This window comes from Zingiber officinale, chromosome 3B (assembly GCF_018446385.1).
Source record: "Zingiber officinale cultivar Zhangliang chromosome 3B, Zo_v1.1, whole genome shotgun sequence".
NCBI classification, from domain to species: domain Eukaryota; kingdom Viridiplantae; phylum Streptophyta; class Magnoliopsida; order Zingiberales; family Zingiberaceae; genus Zingiber; species Zingiber officinale.
The window spans coordinates 12084293-12102661 of NC_055991.1; the positions used below are offsets into that span (position 1 = coordinate 12084293).

Genomic DNA, 18369 nt, shown 5'->3' on the forward strand with positions numbered 1-18369 from the left:
TTGTCATTATAGACCTCACTATAAGCCTTGGCAATCATACTTGTGCTATCACAATGTATAGTTATAGGAGAGATAGGCTTTGGCCACATTGGTGTCTCATACAACAAGTTTCTTAGCCATTCGACTTCCTTGCTAGCTACAGTTAAAGCTACAAACTCAGCTATTATGGTGGAGTCGGTTATGCATATTTGTTTCTTGGATGCCCAGGAAACAACTCCATCACCTAGAGTAAAGATCCAACCACTTGTTAAAGAGTGATCATCTTTATTCGGTATCCAACTAGCATTTGAGTATCCTTCAAATACTGAAAGATCTCCCTTATATCTTATACTATAATTTATTATGTTTTTGAGATATCTCAGAATTCTTGTAACACCTAACCAATATTGTTTGTTGGGTTTACTTGTATACCTACTTAACACCCCTACTACATAAGTAATATCCAGACGAGTACAAGTCATGACATACATCAAGCTTTCTATCGCTTGTGAATATTCCAACTGTGATACTGTCGAACCCTCATTCTTGACATGGTCAATTTTAGGGTCCAAGAGAGGTAAAGCCGATTTACAATCATAGTGATTAAATATTTTGAGAACCTTCTCAATATAATGAGACTATGAGAGTAGGATTGATCCTTGTTATCTTTTGATCTTTATACCTAAGATGACATCAACTTCTCCTATATCTTTCATATCAAACTTGCTTGATAGCAATTTTTTGATTTCTAAGACTTGCTCTAGGTTTGAACCGAAGATCAACATGTCATCCATATACAAACATATTATGACACCTTTGCCATTTGAATAGTTGCTATATATATATTTATCTGATTCATTGATTTTGAATCCACTAGCAAGTATTACTTGATAAAATTTTTGATGTCATTTCTTTGGAGCTTGTTTAAGTCCATACAATGACTTCACAAGTTTACACACTTTGTGCTCTTGTCCAGGTGCCACAAACCCTTCTGGTTGTTTCATATACACCTCTTCATGTAACTCACCATTCAAAAATATACATTTTGTAAGTACCCCGGGGTTGGTTTTGATGTAATCAACTAAGTTAAGTTAGGTTCTGCATTTCTTATGCTTTGTGTCTAACTGTGTAGGGACTTAGAAACATAAGAAGTCGAGTGGAAGATGCAGCTAGCGAGAAGGATGACACAGGAAGTGAGTTAACGGGTTAGTGCATCGGAGGGACGAGGTACTATGGAAGAGTACACCAGCGGATGAGAAGGACGCGCACAGTGCTTACGAGGGACAAGAAGCCGGGAAGGAAAACTATTCAAGGAGAAGGCCAGAGTTGGGTTTAGGTGAACTCAACTCTGGACGGACGGAGTATTTGTCATGCCCCGAGGGAGTCCCTACCGAGGAAATTTCGATAACATCTCCCCTGTACGAGTGATAATCTGAAACTCATCTACAAAGCCCTCAGGGCTCACAACCATCAGCCAACACGGCTGGAATATATAATAGACAAAGATAAACAATCCATGCAGTTAATAATAAATCAGCCTTCGACTGACTACACAACCACGCAATTTATAATAATTCCTACTCCACTATAACGAGGGAAACACACACCTCAGAAAACCTTTGCAGTGGAAATGTGGGCATCAGACCCGAAGCACGATATAAAATCCAAAGTGCAAAACACATACATCACAAGTATGTAGTTCACTAACAAGGAAACACAAATCCGAATATATATAAAATCACCTCGACACCTAGTGGGGACTAGCGACTGGAACCTCCTGACAGCTTCAACCTGATATAGAAAATATATCAACAGGGTGAGTCCAACACTTAGCGGATACCAAGTTGACATGCATAGTAGAAAATAACCAATAGTAAAAATTATGCGTATAGTCTCCTGGAATAATAATGGAAAATGCAAAACTGAAGGAAATGGGAGAAGCTGTACTCACCAGGACCTCCTATCAGAATAATAAGGTCGTCAGACCGAAAATGTCATATCTCATGTATGCATGTCAATCATATGCATCCACCAAATATGCAACAAACAAAGTGTAGTAAACACAAGAAATAAATGCAATCATGTATATGATGCAAATGACATGTCCTGGTCACCCCTGATGCCAGTCAATCATCTCACATACGATGGTGAGACCGAGTGGGTAGGGCTGTGACAACTGTGCACTCTGCCATCACTGCTCCTGAGTGACCGAGTGGACAGGATACTGTCGGAGTATACCTATCCTCCTACCCCAAATCATAAGTGGGGGAGCTCAATGCTCTCATCTCCCTGAGCCAGTCTAGAGGAGGGATTCCTGTTCTGCTACCACGCTGCGTTACGCTACCTATAAGTGGACTAGCGGAGCACTGACAAAGCAACCTGCTGTAACACACCCTACCTGAATAAAAACCACTAACTCATGAGTGGTTGTGTGTGCAGATTCATATAACTGGCGATGTGCTCAACAATAATGGAGCCAATAATCGCTCAACATGCAATCATGCGAGATGGTGCATGACACTAAGCATGAAAATCCTGACCATATCTACCTCCATAAAACATGTACAAAAAATAAATGGCTCAAATAAGAAGATCTAGGTACACGTATCAGATATGGTAAATGTCTAGTCCGGTATATCATAAGGCATGATATGTCACTACCTCTATGAGCATAAATAATCAAGAGGGTAATGGATGTAAAACAGCTAATAAATAAGCATGCTGAAGGAATCAATTGTGGCAAAAAGGCGAATACGCTCGCCCTCAGCGCCCCCGCCAACTCATCCTAGGACCAACACGGAGGAGGTAAATCACAGACGGCTACTAGCCTTTGGAATAATGACAAGCACATAAGGGAGGTATTTACCTCGGCTTTGCCGAGATTTGAACCCCAGACCTCATTGTGGCAACACCTCATGTGCTAGCCATTAGACCCATCCGAGGGGACATACCGATGCAGATATAACAAAATTATTACTAATTAAAATCCACTATGCATATCAAATGACAATATCTAAAAGATAAGTCAAGTTACCCGTCACAAAAAGAAGATCGCGACCAGAAATCCTACGTCGAGACGCCCATCTCGAATCAACATCCCTAATCTGTTTGCTTTTGAATCAACCCATTTCCAGAAAACCCCTTGCTGTCGGAAAGATGGTCAGAACAACACTGCCAACCAAAGCTATGAAAACAGAGAAATTGATCAAGCACCAAAAGTCTTAAAACCTAAACATAGCTTTAAATTTCGGATATTCCAACACCAATCCATAAAAAACTCACCTAAATTCGACCGTGTTGTTGCTCACAATCGGAGCTACAGTGGCTGGGCCCAAAGCTGGAACCAAGCAACTGCACGTAATCCTCCACTGCCATTTAGAAAACAATCCCAAATCCAACTAGCTAGAAATTCTAACAATAATTTACCTAAATCCACATCACTGTTGAAGTTAACAAGAATCTTTACCTAACTTCCCTCTTCTTCGGCGATGGTAGCAAGCAATTAGATGCTGATGGTGGCGCTAGGTTAATAGATGCTGGCACTCAGTGAGCCGGTGCCAGATCAGGAAGAGGCGGCTCGAAGTGTAACGACCCGCCTTCTACTGACTAGGCTGTGAGGCCGATCGTTACATTAATCGTTGCTAAACTATTCCATGATCATCATTAAATCTAAGTGCGGAAGCTGTACTAATTTGAAATTTTCTAAGCTGCTAACATTTCTTGATACTATACATGCTAAAGGGTGTAATCTAAAGTATATCTGGCGTATACTACATCCCCTATGGTCAAGGAACTGAAATAAATGTTTTCCAGCTGCTATCAGACCTCCCAATCGATCCATTGATCGATTGGAACGTCGGATCGATCCAGGGATCGATTCAGCCGGCTACTGTACGCGGGACATAGGTTGGATCGATCCAGTGATCGATCCAGCACGCTACTGTGCTCGGGACGATATTCTGGATCGATCGGCTGATCGATCCAGACTAACCAATCGATCCAGTGATCGATCCCCGAACCTTCTGTTCGCGACAGAAATTGCTGGATCGATCGGCTGATCGATCCAGAAACCTACTGTTCGCGGAGCAATTTTCTCGATCGATCAGCTGATCGATTGGGACCCCCCAATCGATCCACCGATCGATTGGGGTTTCTGATTTTGCAGTTAAGCTCTGATTTCAGCACTTGTTCGTGCCAAAATCTCACATTTCACTTATACAATCCATAGAATATATTCTAATGACATAAAGCTAGCATTCTAAACTGGATATAAAGCATGGTTTACTAGTTCGTAGCATTTAACAATTCAAAGTGCGTGAAAATAGAAATACTAAAAGTTCAATTGTTTAAGCTTGCTAGATCCCCTAAGGATCTTTTATTCCATGTTCCTGTCACACACACCATCTCGATCTGCATTGACCCCCAGCCTCCACTGCTAGTCCATTTTCCTTTTACAGTATAAGGAAAAGAGTATCTGTAAGCTAAAAAGCTTAGTAAGAAACCATCTACCTCACTAAAACATGCATACGATGCAATTATGATTTTAAATCATGCTGTTTGAAAAGATATGCTAAGTATACTGAATAAACTAAACATGGCATGACATATAAGCATACAATCATGGCATGACAACCAATCATATGAATCAATAAAGATAACTGAACTGAACATATAATAAGCTAAACTGTAGCTAAACTGATACTGAATTCCAACTCAACTAACATAACTAATTTGAGCTTTGAAAACTAATTCATAATAAGTGAAAATATATAATCATGCTGTTTGGGCCCGGCAACTGTACTTGCTGTGCGCGCATCCCTAACTAGACCCGGGCTTGCAAGTCCCGAATTTAGTAGGGTTAACTAGGTTATCTGAACCTAGGGATGACTGTGGGAGTCCAACCCAATGGATATCTGATCCAGTACAGTGCCACTGAAAATAAAATACTGAATATAGCTAATCTGTTTTGCTGTCTAGGTTATCTGAACCTAGAGCTAGGTTGTCTGAACCTAGAGGCGACTGTGGGAGCCCACCCATTGGACCGTAGTCCCATATAAGCTAAAATAAACTGATTTACTGATTTAAATGCTTCTAATACATTTAACTGAGCTATTAAAATGTCTAATTTGCATTTTAACTTAACTAGCTATTTTATCGAACACCTAGTGTGCCCCAACTCTCCCCTCTATTAGGGAGACCACTTCTAGGCACCCGACAACGTCTAGGAACCCCCACTGAAGAGGGAATACGTATCCGGCCCATCTAGAAGTACTCACTAAATCCCTAAATCTGCGAGGAGGGTCAAATTCACCCTATGCGTCGATAAAAACTGCATATAGCTAAACTAGTGCGTATAAAACCAAACGGAGCTACTTATACTGCAGGTGAGGGGTTTCTTACCTTGCGTGCTAGATTTCTTACAAATCTAATCGTTAAAATTCCGGTGGAGACGATCCTTTCGATAATCTCCTCGCCCCAACGCGTCCTTCTCGCGGAGGGGAACGTTCTTGTGTTGGAATCGCTGCCGGAAGGTGCTCTTAGGGCCCTAGGGAGGGAACCCTAGGGTTGGCTTTGGCTTGTTTGGGCGCCGAGAGAAGGAAGAGGAGAAGGAGAGGGTGTTCGGCGGTGAGGGTTTTTGAGAAAGAGATGTTGCCGAACCCAACTAAAAATAACCCAAACCAACTTAAGTTTTTAATTTATATTAAGTGGGTAACTAGGCCCAACTCAAATATAAATATAAATGTTTCCCTTCTCTTTCAGCACGGCCCTACTGGGTTCACCGGTTACTAAGGCTAACTAAAGGTTTAGCGGACCCGAGAGGTCCCGGGTTCGATTCCCGCTTAAGCCATTTTACTTTTCTAATAATTTTTGCTACTTCCGCTACTCGGAAAATTCCGGAAAAATATCTAATAATTCCAAAAAAATCATAGAATATTTCTAAAAATAATTTGAGAATTTTCGGACGTTACACGAAGGTAGTTCTAGGGCACGATCGGAAGCTTGGCTGTCTGAAGCCCCTTTGGTATCTGCGACCAAAGATGAGATGCCAGAAGGGAGGTCGGCTGCTAGAACAAGACTTAGATGACCGTCAGTGATGAGCAAGAGAGGAGCAACGATCGTCGATAGGTGCCGACACGATCAACAGGAGCTTGCAAGTGGCGACCGACGTTCAGGAGGAGTAAGGAAGAGAAATGAGATGATCGTGGGAAATCAGGGCAGAGGTGATTGACGTCGATGCCCGACGATCGACAAACGGTGGTGCGATGATGTCGTAAATATTATGATCGTTTATGCATGTTTTAACGCACATTCACTTGCTTTATACGCATATATTCTTTACATGATCGCCTCTTTTATCATGTACTCATCATATATACTCTTTTGTTCGGATATCTGCTCTTTGTTTGGTTTTGTGTTGACAAGGATAACTTTCGAAGCAAAAACAGTGATTGTCGACGCACCGGAATGACAATCACTATTTTCGGAGCAAAAACAGTGATTGTCATTGTCTTTGTCTTGAAAGTTTGAAGCATTTCCATTCTTCTTAAGAAGATGACACTCATATTTGTAGTGTCCCTCCTTCTTGCAATGATAGCAGTTGCTTTTCTTTTTCTTGATTTTTCCATTGTCCTTGCCATAGAAAACCTTTTTTTTTGAATTTTCTGTTTTGAATTTCTTCTATGACATTCACCTTAATGGTTGGCTCATTGCCTTTGTCATCCTCCTTTGATGGAAGGGTTTACAAATTTCTCAATTCTTCTTTAATACGAAGAGAGTTAGCTAACTTTCAAGTGAGATATCTTCTTTTTTTAATGCTTAAGATCTCTCTTGAAGTCTTTTCAAAAGGGGAGAAGTTTATCAATCAAAGTACTAACAATTATTGTCTTATCTATAATTAAATTGTATTGAGAAAAATGCTTTAACATTCTTTCCAATTTAGTGAATTTTTACATGATGGTCTATTGCCCATCATTTTATAATTGAAGAATATTGAGATAAGAAATTTCTTACTTGTGAAATCTTCTCTTATATACCTTGCCTCAAGTTTTACCCACAGCTCCTTGGCAGTTCCTACCGTATGGTAGACGTCAAACAGATTGTCCTCCATGACGTTGAGGATGTGACCTCTACAAATTTCATCGTTTGTCTCCCACTTCTGTTTTGCATGAAGTTCGCCCAATGTCTCCTCCTCCTCTCCTTTATACGTTGTCTTTAGGGTATTGAGCACATAAACCATCTTTAGAGCCATCCAGAGAAAATGAACCCTCTTCTTCCAACGAATGAAATTGCCGCCATCAAACCTGTCAAGCTTAACTATACTAGATGTTAGATCTTTTATAGCACTAGATATTTTGGATGGTAGCATAAAGCCTTAAGAATATTAGGGCACTTGTAAAATACCGAACCAAATAATAATTAAATAATAATATTAATGAACGAATAATCTTATTGGAATTTTTAGAAATTTTTCTAGAATTAATCAGAGCTCGTATGACGTATTTAATGGGGATGCATTACTGAGTTTGAGAAAAAGTCTGTTTGGAATACTTATTTATTAGGGAGTTGATTATTTTAATTAACCTAAGGTTTATATTAATTACCCTAAGTTTTATTCCTCGTGCCCTAGCCAGCACCACCGCCCGAACTCCCTCTCCCGATTCCACCTTCGTCCCGCACCCTCTCCTCGCACCGCCGAACCTCTCCCTCTGCCGAACTCCTGCCTTCTTCGTTCTCCCTTGCACGGGCACCCCCGAACACCGTCGGCCTTTCCTCCTTCCGCCAGCACCGAAGACGAGGCCTCAGCGCCGGTCACGATGAGGCCCAGCCGCCGGTTCTCCTTCCCTCATACGAGCACCAGCCTTCACCTCTCCCTCTCGCGAACAGCAGCCGGCAAGTACTCTCTAATATGTAGATATAAGGTTAGTGGGGTAAGGATTTGGAACCTAGGGTTTTCTATTGCCCGATTGATTGGGTGTGTCACGATTCAAGTTTGTTTTCCTTCCTTGATCTTGCTTCATTCTGTGTTTCCTCTTGAGATTTTACAATGGATTTTGGTGTTTACGATTGGAAGTGGTTTAGTTTGGCTTCTCCTTGACGATTTGAGTAGGGATCGAGTTCAGATTCTATACGATGTTGCTTTGTTTCTTGAATAGCTGCAGAATTTGGGAAACTGATGCAGTGAACTCTAATGCAATTCCATGGTTTTGAATTGAAAAGGCTCTTGTTTCTCCTACCATTCCTAAATTCTAGACAGATAAGTGAAGCTTGGTTTTGTTTGATTCCCTTTTCAGGTCACAAGGTTTCAGATAGGTTGCGAGTCTTCTATGTGATTTGATTCTTTGTGATGATGCAGTACTGTTGTGATCTTGGTTTCTTGAGTTGTTTAGTCCGAAATTTTAGTGTGGGAGTTGTGTGGAGTACATCTGATTGTTGGTAACTTATTCTTGAGGTGTGGTAGCTAGTTAAATCTGAATTATGAATTTAGAATCTCATTGCTGATTTGTACGCTTAATTGATGATGAATTTGGATGAATCGAGGTTCATAGTTAGATTAGGGTTTCCGCTAATTAGGTTGGGGTTCGGTTTAGCTAGTTGTTATTTATGAAATTAGTTAAATATGCATCATGTGTTTGCATGATTTTGATTCGATACGGGTGATTTGACGTCGGGTTGGTTTGGCACGATCTTCGCAATAAAGGCGGGTACTTCTTGCTTTGTTTTCTTTTAGTTCTTTGACCTTAATGCATGAATTATTTTGGATAAAGACTGTTTACCTTGACTCCACTCTTACTTTCCTGCGCTTGATACTTCCACGTAATCTTTGAGAAATTCGTTCCATATCTATACAGTCTCTTGTTGTTGTCCATGATCAGTAGCAGATACTAGATACCATGTTTGTATGCTTTGACTGTTGTTTATTTATGTACTATATTGAGCATGCTGGCTTCATGTAGCATACTTGTTTCCGCTTATATATATGACGACTGTTGCATTGTTCGCATCATGTCATTGCATGCATGCCGCATCCTCGGCCACTCGAGAGAGTGGTAGCTGGAGTTGATACCGCTTGTCCTGTCGTGCCGCACTCGGTCACTCGTGTGAGTGGTAGCTGAAGTACGAGCAATAGGGACCCCGTCGCAGATGTAGCTAGTTAGCTACTATACAACTGTCCCCTCGGCCACTCGTGTGAGTAGTAGCTGGAGTGGTGTACAGTCTGTCACTGACCCGGCCTCTCGACCATACAGGGGTCATGATGCAGAGAGGTGGGCGGGAGTGACCATCCGTGCATACGCTGTTGTTATTATATTTGCTTTGGCTGCTGCTGTCTATATATGCTATTATTGCTTACTGTTGTTGTTCACATATGCTGATATGCTTACTTATGTTGAGATATATTCTCATTGTAGATGTTTAGTCATTGGAAATTTGTATATACCTTGCTTATTACCTTTGTAGTATGAGCTGAACTGTAGCAGATTAGTACCAGTTCTGACCTACTATACCTAGCCTAGGATATGGTTTCAGGTATGAGCATTTATTTTGGTTCTATTATAGTATCTGATATTCTTCTTATGAGGCTGTATACTGTTGACACTCTCTACTTACATGTTATGTTCATGCACTATCTCTTTCCTTACCCGCTGAGTTCCAATACTCACCACCCCACAAAATGGTTTTCTTCCACCAGGTAACAGATAGATGAGTCATGGATGCTTGGAGAGATGTCGGCTGCCAGTCCTGGGTCCTACGTCACGCTCGAGGATAATTTTTGTTTTGGTTTTGTTACCATTTGGGGTGGTATATTGATTTTGTGTATTTTATTTTTAAATAAGTCGATGTGAATTTTGGGTCAAGTCTGTGATGACAGGTATTTTGTTAGTATCGTTGTTGGTTTTACGTTCGTATCGTTTCACGTCTTCCGCTGCTGTGTGTTTTGGATTCAGCCGTGTAGGCTTATTAAACTGCGTGGTTTATTTCATTTTTGTCGAGCCGGGTAGGCTGAGTATATTAAACTGCGTAGTTATGATATTTCTATTCTATATATATTCCAGCCGAGTGTGGCTGATGTATATTTGGTATGTAGTAATGCTTCAGATTATCACCCGTACAGGGGAGATGTTGCTGAAATTTCTTCGGTCAAAGACTCTTCTGGGGCGTGACAACACTACTAGGCTAGTGCTCAGAAACAAGACTAAACTTGAAAGCTTTGAAAGGAAAAAACAAATATATTGAAATCCAAATCATATTTTACATACTGTGCTTAAGGGTTTATTTGATCTATAAATTATGTAATAGAAAGACTAAGGGGGTGTTTGGTTGATGGGTTTGGAAATGAGAGAATGGAATGATAGTAAAAGATAGTGTTTGGTTTGTGAGTTTGAGAATGACAATTTGGGAATGATTTCTAGATTTTTGGGAATCAACAAAACTCATATAACTAGGTGGGTTTCATTTTCATTCTCATTCTCATTCTCATTCCACCTTACTATCAAACCTATACCCATAGTCATTCCCATCATTTAATCAAATGTCACCTAAATATCTTATAGAATTAGATTAAATTAATTGTATAAATTCTGTATTGAGTAAAACAAATTATATATATATATATATATATATATATACATCCATTTGTGTGTAATTATATTTATCTTTGTGATGAGTAAAAATCTTAAATTCACGACGCCCAACGAATTACTATGAAATTGTCCATCTTGGATTACGCTGTCCAATAAATTTTAAAGCCAAATAGTTTTGATCAACTGGCAGAGCATATTTAGGATTAGAATCTTAATTCAATGGAAGTTATTTTATCAACAATAAAAAATTTAGTTTTTGTCAGTCTATTATATATTTTTTAATGTTTTAAAAAATAAAATTCGCAAATATATATATATATATATATATATATATATATTTATTTGGTTGATATTTTATTATTCAATTTATGTTGACTAACCTATCTAACCTCATGAGCTTAATCTTTTTAAGCTACCCGTTTATTAAAAAAAAATCCATTAAATCATAAAGTTAATATTCAAATCTTAAATCCTTTTTATATATATATATATATATTTCCTCTGTTCGTAACTCTATCCCTTTTCTTTCAATCACTTAAAATGGAATACTAATAAATAACAGAGATGTCAATTTAAATGGATTGAATATAAGTCAGATCAATTTTTTTTTTAGATTTCAATCTGAATCTGATTCCAATTTGAAACTTCTACATCTGACCAATTCGAATTCGATCCGAATAAGTCAAAAAAAAATCTAATTCAAAATGATCTTTTTTTTACTATTTTCTTTATAATTCTTTACTTTAATCTCAATATCCTATCATTAACATACTCTATATATATAATATCTTAATTTTTTAAATAAAATTGAATTTAATCTTAAAAATCCACTAAACCCTAAAGAGTCCATCCAAATTCTTAAAAATTTTCAATCCAAAATTTTTCAATCCGGACCCAATCCAAATTTAAAATTTTTTAATTCAAACGTGATTTTTATCGAATCCATTCGCAACACCCTATTAGTAATCATTTTTCTGATTCTCTTCCTATTTATTTCCAATCCGTGAAGAAGCTCGAGCTTTACTATTCACGTGACGCGTGGGGTCACAATGCCCCGGAGTCACTGCAATTATACATGGATGATTAATTCACACTATTCGAGTTTGATATTTAAAAAACTTTCAAATTCAACAATTCACCTTTGAGAGATAGTTTCAAATTATAAATTTTAACGTTAAAGGGTATCAAAATCCAACAATATTAGAAACTTCCCCTCGAAGTTTCTTAATCTACATTTGTGTCCTCAATTCGGGTAGCTACCATAACATCCATCATCATAGATTGCCCCGTAAGTTTTATAATTTTATTTTAAACCGTAATAGCCCAAATGACCTCGAAATTTTCTAATTTTACATTCCTACCATTACAAAATTACAATCTACTCCATTTCGATGCAAAATTGTGATTTACATTTATTTCTTGGCGACGTAATGGTTCGAAGTTATGAGTTCAGTCTTTTTTGTTCGACTAAAATTTGGGTGTCCCCGAGTCTTCTAGTTTTTAAATTCACTTTTAAAACTATGCGTATACTTTATAAGAGAGAAAATTATATTTTTAATCCTGTAACTTATATTTTTTCCAATTTTAATCCTATTATGAGTTAATTTATATTTTTAGTCTTGTAATTTTAATATTTTCCAATTTCAATCCTTTTTCCTCTAAAATTGAAATTTTTCAACAAAAAATGATGAGTTGTAAATTGAATTGGGGGATTTTGATTTTTTATGACCCATGTGCTTTTTATATTCCAACCACAAACTAGACTTTTTCGTTGAAAAATTTTAATTTTGGAGGAAAAATGACTAAAATTAAAAAATATTACAAGTTACAGGACTAAGAACATAAATTAAATCATAACAAGATTAAAATTGAAAAAGATACAAATTACAAGATTGAAAATATAATTTTCTCCTTTATAAGACGAAACCATGTTATCCCCTAACGTAACGTTGTTAGTACAAGACGATGGATAGCAGCTCCACTGATGTATAGTAAGAATTCAAATTTCAGAATGAAAATTCTAGAAATTGACCTCAAAATATACATAACTTATATTTCAAAGAATAAAATCATCAAGATTAATAGCTTAAACATCTAAATTTTTTAAAATAATAATAATAGACAATAATACGTGAGTGACGACCACAAGCAGATCTACTATCTCACCCTCATTTTGGCACTCCACACGTTATGTAGGAGACCAAATTGTATTTACGAGGTACGTAGAATTTATATACTTTTATATATGTTTTGACATATATTTATTTGTATTATATCTTATTACGTTACTCTTTATCATATTTTCAACATAATTATTCTCTTTATCAGAATTCTGCTCATGCCTATTTTGTTCTTGATAGGATATATTTTTGGAGTGAAAATAGAGTTAGACGTGATTCAGAGCAACCCTAGAAGAAAGATAGAGTCCGATCATGCCCCTTGACATGGTCGTGCCTCACCAACTAAGAGAAATTAAAGCAGGCTACGGTCATGTTCCCTGGTACGGTCGTGCCTCTTCACCAGAGTTTATCCCAGAGCAGGTCGTGTGGTTTCACACGATCGTGTCACGAATAGAGCTTAGTCAAGGTCAGGCAGTGTAGTTTCACACGATTGTATCTCCCTACCAGAGACAAATCAAGCTCAGGTCATGTGAAAGCACACGACAGTGTGCTTCTTCAAGAGCCGCTTCAAGCCTTGGTCGTGCCAAGAGGCACGACCGTGACACAACCCATGCCTGGGGGCATGCCCTGCTCTATATAAGGGGTGTTCTTCCCCATTTCAAGGGGAGGAATGTCTTCCCTTTGGGGAAACCAATTTTGGTCCAAATCTGCTCATCCTTCGCACTTCAATTAATGATCCAAAGCAGATTCTATCCTCTCCTTCAACTCTGGAAGTATAGGATTGGATTCGAAGACCTCTCGTCATCTTGGCTAAGCTTTTCCCCCTCTTCTTCTTAGATTTGATTTCTAAGCTTGCAAATTAATGTATACTCTTTGAAATTGTCAATTTCCTATCTGTATGACATGCTTATGCTTTGTATTTATTTGATTAAATGTGTGCGTGAAGTATTTGTGCTTAAATATCATGTTTGATTGAATGATTGTATTAATTTATTCATCTCGTAAAGGGGATGCTCTAGATCATATGACCGAGGGTCCTAGTGACAAGGGTATTCCTTTTACCGGACATCTAGAGTATCGTCTTGAAAGAGAGGACGATTCTTTACAAGAAAGCATTGAATTAGGCTTAATGGGTTATTTTTAATCCTATGTTAATAATTGTCTTGTGTAATCTAGATATTGTATGACTGAGGCCCCAGTGACAAGGGTATCCCTTTAACTGGACTTCCTAGATTACTCCTACTTAATGACATCGGATACCATTAGAGATAGCACTCCGACATGACCATTGCATGGTAGTATCGATATGAGTTAGACTTCCTACATGTGTATAAGGATAGAGCATGGGTGATGGGCAATTCATAGTACATTAATTAGCGTCACAACAAAACTGAACTCCTAGAACATTTCACTAGACCAAATTTCCTCAACCAACCATCTTTCCTAGCTCTCTTTTCTCTATTTCTCTCTCAACTTTAGTGTGTAAATTCACAACATTTGATTATTTAGCTAATTCACCGTGCTAAGTCTCTTGTGCTTAAATTCAATCCCTGTGAATTCGATATCTTTTATTACTGACGAAATAACCATGCACTTATAGTAGCGTAACAAATTTTTGATGTCATTGCCAGGGATTGTGCATTTAACATTAGTTGACGAACACTTGAGTTAGTCTAAACATTTTTTCCCTTTTTTTGTAAATATTTCTATATTTTCTTTTTGTATATATCTTGCATTTTCTTATTTTAATTTTAGTATTTTCTTTTCTGCACTTTATATTTTTTTGCAATTTAATTTCTGCACTTCCATTTGATTATATTAAGTTTTGTTCTTGTATGCATAGATCTAACCCTGTTGGAGATTTATTACCTATTGATCCTGTGATCGATAGGACTTTCCAGAGAAGAAGAAACTTGTAGAAGCAATAAGAAGAACAAGCAAAAACAGAGATGACAAACAAATCTCTCAAAGATTACGTAGCACCTTATGCTTGAGGACTCTGGTCTAGCATCACAAGACCATCTATCGAAGCTAATAATTTTGAGATAAAGTCTGTAGTAATAACTATGATGTAACAATATCAGTTTGGAGGAGGACCACACAAGAATCCTAATCATCACCTAGAGATTTTTTATGAAATATGTGGAATAATGAAGATAAATGAGGTACCAGCCGAAGTAGTTAGATTGTTCTTATTTGGCTTTTCTTTACATGATAAAGAAAAACTATAGCTCTCTTCATTACCTGCAAACAACATTACATCTTTGAAACAGTGTGAGCAATTATTTCTTGATAAGTTTTGTTGTGACCAAGAGGAGCTAGAGGGGGGTTGAATAGCTCACTCGCTTCAATGAAGATGATTTGTAGCGGAATACTTGAAGCAAAGAACTCTCCAATACTAACATAAGGATTTGCTTGGTATCTACCTCCTTGATGTGACTAATCCAAGGATCTGGTCCTCTCTCACACATATACTATGAAAGAGCTCCTTCTCGAAAATAATCCGGAGGTGGAGAAGTCTTGTGCAAACTCACACATGAAGAAATACAAGAAGAAAAAGATGAGAAGCTAATACAAATGAAGTCCTACAAGATTACAACAGTGAAACCCTAGTTTGCTCTCTTCTTGCTTGGAAACACATCTTGATCAACTTGGAAATGTAGCAGCACTTCACTCTAAGTCTCCAAGAACTAGTCGTGTGTCATGTAGAAACTATGTGCTAGAGTTCTAGTTCGAAATATCCAAAAAAACCCTTTTCTAGGGTTCTTCGGCGCCTCTCAATCGATTCAGGTTTTCCCTAATCGACTACCATGTCATCCGACCATCCAACACCTGTAGAGTGACTCTTTTTTCGAACCCTAATCGATTGGAGAGTCATCCCGATCGATTCAGAGAGCCTTAATCTATTACCCAATCAATTCTGTAACTCTCTGTTCACTCGTAAAAATGTCTTAATTGATTAAGTCTTCTTAATCAATTGCCTCAATGGATTCCCTCTTCTCGCGACAAAACACTCCCTAATCGATTGACCCAATCGATTAGCAGTGGCAGAATCAATTAGACCAATTGATTCAGACTTATTTTCATGAACTCCTCTTCACGAATCTCTTGGCCCTAATCAATTGACCCTAATAGATTGGTCCAATCGATTAGGCTTGGCCCAATCGATTCGAGCTCTTTCCGTGTTCTCGCAAGACCTCCTAATCGATTATCTTAGAGCTAATTGATTACCCCGATTGATTTCCCAGTGCTAACTTGCTTAATCCAAGTCTAGGGTTTCCTTGCCAACATTAGGTCAACCGTCACCTATTGAGACTTCTCTACCAAGTGTTCGGTCAATCCATTGACCTAAACTTTTCTCCTCATGCCAAATACTCGGTCCTCTATGACCCACTTAGACTTCCAAACACCAGGTGTCTGGTCAACCTTTGAGCCACCTGGACTTTTCTTCTTATGCCAAGTGTCTGATCCTCTATGACTCACTTGGACTTCCAAACATCAGGTGTCCGATCAACCTTTGACCCACCTGGATTTTTCAATGTATAGTTTCACTCACCAAGACTTTTCTCCACCTAGCTTCATTCACTAGGATTTTCTCATCTGACTTCACTCACTAAGATTTTCTCATTGTCTAGCTTCACTCACTAAGATTTCCCAGCTGCCTAACTTCACTCACCAGGACTTTCTATCTGTCTGGATTCACTCACCAGGACTTTCCAACTGCTTGTGTTCACTCACTAGGACTTTTCAACTGCTTAGTTTCACTCATCAGGATTTTTCTCACTGTCCGATTTCACTCACTGGGACTTCTAACACAAAGAGTCTGATCAACATTGACCCACTTAGTTTTTCTTCTTCTGCCAACCATATCGTTGGTCTTGCCCTTGTCTAACCTCTAGTTGGACTTTCTCAATCAAGTATCCAGTTAACCTTGACCTACTTGACTACTCTCTCATATCAAACTGGTCAACCTTTGACTAATGGGGAATTGTACTAACAATCTTTCAAATAGATAATTGCACCTGCAATCTCTATATATTATCAAATATTAAAACTCAAGCTTGAGTTATACTGGTCAACTTTAACCAGGGACAATTGCACCAATAAGTTCTACCCACCTACTAAGGCAACACATATACGGAATTTAATTGCTAACTTCAGACACTCTGACACTGAATCTCTCTATGAAGCGTGAGATAGATTCAAAAATATGTTCAGACTATGCCCACACCATGACTTGAAAAAATAGTCAGTGATTCATACATTCTATAATGGAATCAATTATCATACGAAGGTATCTCTTGACTCTGCGGTCGGAGAAGCCCTTATGAACAAGAGTCTTGATGAAACCAAAGAAATAATAGAGAGTGTGGCTCTTAATCATTATCAGTGGACGTCAGAAAGAAGTGTAAGTTCTCCACTTGGGAATCCCATTAAGGTACTCAGCAAATATGACGTTGATGCTATAAGCATAATATCAGCAAAAATGGATGCTTTAACAAAGAAGATTAAATCAATGGAGACCAACACGGTGAATGCAATTGTAGGAATATGTGAATCGTGTGGAAACACAGAACATGCTCAAGAAGCTTACTCGCTTGGAGCTATCTTTGCTCAATTAGCTTAAAACGAACAATGTGACACTATCGGTAGCTTCAACACATGACAAAATAATCCATACTCTAATGCATATAATCTAGATTGGAAGAATCATCCCAACTTCTCCTACAAAAATAACCAAAATTAAGGACAACCCATTCGGCAATGTTAAAGTTATCAACCGGGGAAATAACAAAGCTATCCACCACCACAACAACCACAACAAAGCTATCAACTGTCCTGAATATAAAAATTACTTGAGAAGATTCTAGCTACACAATTAGAGATGAAAAACGAACTTAAGAAACTTAATCAAAGGATGGAAAATTCTAAAAAGCATATGAAAATGCTTGATAGTCAGGTGGCACAGATAGCTTCATCATCCTCAAAAGCACCAGGGGTTTTTCCAGGAAAGTCATGTATAAACCCTGTTAAGCACTGTAATAAGATTGAGCTTCGAAGCAGACAAACATTGGGAGATCCCCAAGTGACTACTTTCGATAAAAAAATTGACACTCAAGGAGAGCCCTCTCCTTCCTCATCTCATATAGATACCACTCAAGAAGAAGAGGAGAGTACCGTTTAGATTGAAGAGCTTCCTCCACCAATAATCCAATGTCAAGAAATTCCTTTTCCCCAAAGACTTACCAACATCAAGAAGGATGAAGAATTTGGTAAATTTCTAGAGAAAGTCAAAGAACTCTGCATCAAAATTCCTTTAATAGATGTATTGCATCAAATGCCAAAATTTTGCCAAATTTTTGAAAGAGATCATACCCAGTAGAAGCAAGAAGGAAGGCTATGAGACTGTGGCATTGACCAAGGAGTGCAACGCTCTATTGATGGACACCGTACCTCCAAAGCTTCAAGATCCAGGGAGTTTTTCAATTCCATGTAAAATAGGAATCATAATCATTGGTAAAGCTTTCTGTGATTTGGGAGCTAGTGTTTGTCTTATTCCTTTTTCAATTTGTAATAAGGTCTCAAAAACTTTAAGTTGACCATTATGACATTGCAACTTACGGATCATTCATGTAGATACCCAATGGGTATCATTGAAGACGTACCAATGGAGGTGGGGAGTTGCATCA

General features: G+C 38.1%; 1 non-coding gene across 1 annotated transcript; it reads right to left on the minus strand.

The window, feature by feature from the left end:
- Positions 1 to 16812: 16812 nt before the first annotated feature.
- Positions 16813 to 16918, minus strand: LOC121968864. Its single transcript, XR_006108390.1, has one exon. It is a non-coding gene; the product is annotated as a small nucleolar RNA R71 (small nucleolar RNA).
- Between the last annotated feature and the right edge of the window lie 1451 nt (positions 16919 to 18369).